The following is a 2,500-nucleotide window of genomic DNA, read 5'->3' as shown; positions in this document are numbered from 1 at the left end:
ACAATTACTTCCCTTTTCGCCGTCATTAATATGAATTCTTTTTCTCCTCCTGAAGTATCAGATATCTCTATTTTTCAGCTAGATTATCATTTCTCCCTTTTTCTTTAAGGGAATTCATATCTCCTCCCCCCCCCCACCCCTAGAATTGATTAATTCTTCCCCTAATTCCTCGTCAATAGCGAGTGTGTTGGTCTTTTACTCCCCTGGATTTTTTTTAAATGTAATTCTTTTCTCCCCAGAATAGATGTTTCCATTTTTCTCCCATAAGAATATGAAACACGACCCTTTAGTACAATAATAACTCCCCCGACTTCCGCCGGGCTGTCTTTTGCTACCCTTGATTAGAAAGAATGCAGCTATTCTACTCTCCTAAATTAAATAATATAATAATATGAATGCCACCCTTCTTACCCTGCTCATAATTAATATTTTTCCCCCTAGAATTAATTTCCACTTACCTTACCCTACCTATTTCTCCCCTAGAATTGATAAATCCTTCTTTATCTTATCCTATTGTTGATTTCTCCCCTGGAAATCCTAAATCCTCCACTACCTTATCTAGCTTTTTCTTTCCTAGATAAATAGGCGTCCTTATGTGCAATTCTTTGCATTTTTTTTCTGCCGAATTTCAAGTGATTTCAAGTTTAGGCTCCGCTCACACAGGCGTGCCAACTTGTACATTCAGATCGCTGACTCGCATGAGCGACCCATCGCCGAATATGTAAAATGCTAAATACTTCTTGTATTTTATTTTGTAATTCTTCATTTGGCCATTCACGGAATATTAAAAAGATATCTCATAACGAAACACACGTGAAAATGGTGTAAGATTATACTGAAAGGTAACGTTAATTTCTATGCTCAAAAGAGTCGATAAAACATAATACAATTGACCCCAAAGGCAGCACTGTTAAATGGGGGATAAATAAGCGTCTGAATTTCTTTACGTGGCTTACATTTATCTTTATACTCGCAAGAGACATTTTATGATTATTTATTTGATAAGAAACAAGAATATAAACACTGCATGTGTTTTGAGCTATATCAAATGGCAAATAGATGAATATTGTCCAAGTCAGAGTCACAGTCAAAGCAAAACGTTCGAGTTTGTATACACTTTAATGGGCAGCAAGTGCTCATTCGATTTTTTTTTCTTTCTTTTCTTTTCAAGTGCCCTGTCCTACAAGGACGTTGGCGATCATTGATTTTCCATGATTTTCTTGGCAATTTAGAGCGGTGGTTTGCCGTTGCCTTCTGCCCGGTGTTTTTATCGAGTCACCATCTCTATTTACCAGGTTCTGGGACCGTCACTGACTTGGGCTGGCTTGGCCACCCATTGGCCAGGTAGGCAATCGAGGTGAAGTTCCTTGCCCAAGGGAACAACGCGCCGGCCGGTGACTCGAAACTCAGATTGCCGTCGTGACAGTCTTGAGTCCGATGCTCTAACCACTCGGCCACCGCGGCCTATGGTCCTTCGAATAAAGCTCCATAAATACTAAAATATTGCCGTTTCTTTTTGTTTTCCACATAGATGATATCAATGATATATGATAATAACGGTAATAATAATGACTGTAGTAACAGTAACGATAATCATAATGATAACAATAAAAATAATATTAACTATACCAATAATAATTATTATTATTATTAATATTAATATTATTACTATCATTATTATTATTATTATTATTATTATTATCATTATTATTACTATCATCCTTATCATCATCATCATCATCATCATCATCATTATCATGATTCTCATGATTATCACCATCAACATCAACATTATCATCATCATTATCATTATCATTATCATTCATTATTATTATCATTATTATTGTTATTGCTATCATTATAACTATGGTCATCTTTTTTCTAGAACCAGTTTGCCTCTTCAAGCCCGTTAGGTATCAAGAGATTCCTAGCGATACATACTTACGAAACACAGCAGGAATATTCGACGTAATTAATGAATAAACACAATATGAATGTCGTATTTTTACTGCTGTCATCATTGGCGTTGTTAATATTATTATGCTTTATTGTCATTATCATTGGTGTATTATCATTTACAATTATAATATTAAACATCACCACTATTTGAATAATAACCTTAACAATAATGATATGATCAATCAAGTAATTTATGCAATTTAAGTAAAATAGTTTTTTTTTAGAACATTGAAGTTAAACCCATACGTCTAGCATTCAAATCTCAATTACCATTATAACCCTATTAATTCTCATACATGTAAAGAAAACCGTCGCGCAAGACAGCTCAGTGTGAGACAGTTGGTTGTGTTCAAGCGGCATGACACTAAAGTCTATAAATCTCCCTTGCCTTACCCGTTTTTTCTTCCCTAGAACTAATTAATCCTCCCTTACCTTATTCAGTTATATCTCCTAGATATTATAAATCTCCTATGCCTTATCCATTTTTTTTTTTTTTTTCTCTCTCTCCCCTAGAATCGATAAATTCCCGTTGCCTTACACT

The 2,500-nt window shown here is 34.8% G+C and overlaps 1 protein-coding gene across 1 annotated transcript in view; it reads right to left on the bottom strand.

Moving 5' to 3' along the window:
* The window catches only part of LOC119596843, a 16,511-nt gene that overhangs the window by 2,262 nt on the left and 11,749 nt on the right, over window positions 1-2,500 (bottom strand). The window lies entirely within an intron of this gene.

Source organism: Penaeus monodon, chromosome 38 (assembly GCF_015228065.2).
Source record: "Penaeus monodon isolate SGIC_2016 chromosome 38, NSTDA_Pmon_1, whole genome shotgun sequence".
Lineage (NCBI taxonomy): Eukaryota > Metazoa > Arthropoda > Malacostraca > Decapoda > Penaeidae > Penaeus > Penaeus monodon.
The sequence above is the reverse complement of the archived record's forward strand: the minus strand, read 5'-3'. Positions and strand labels throughout refer to the sequence as shown.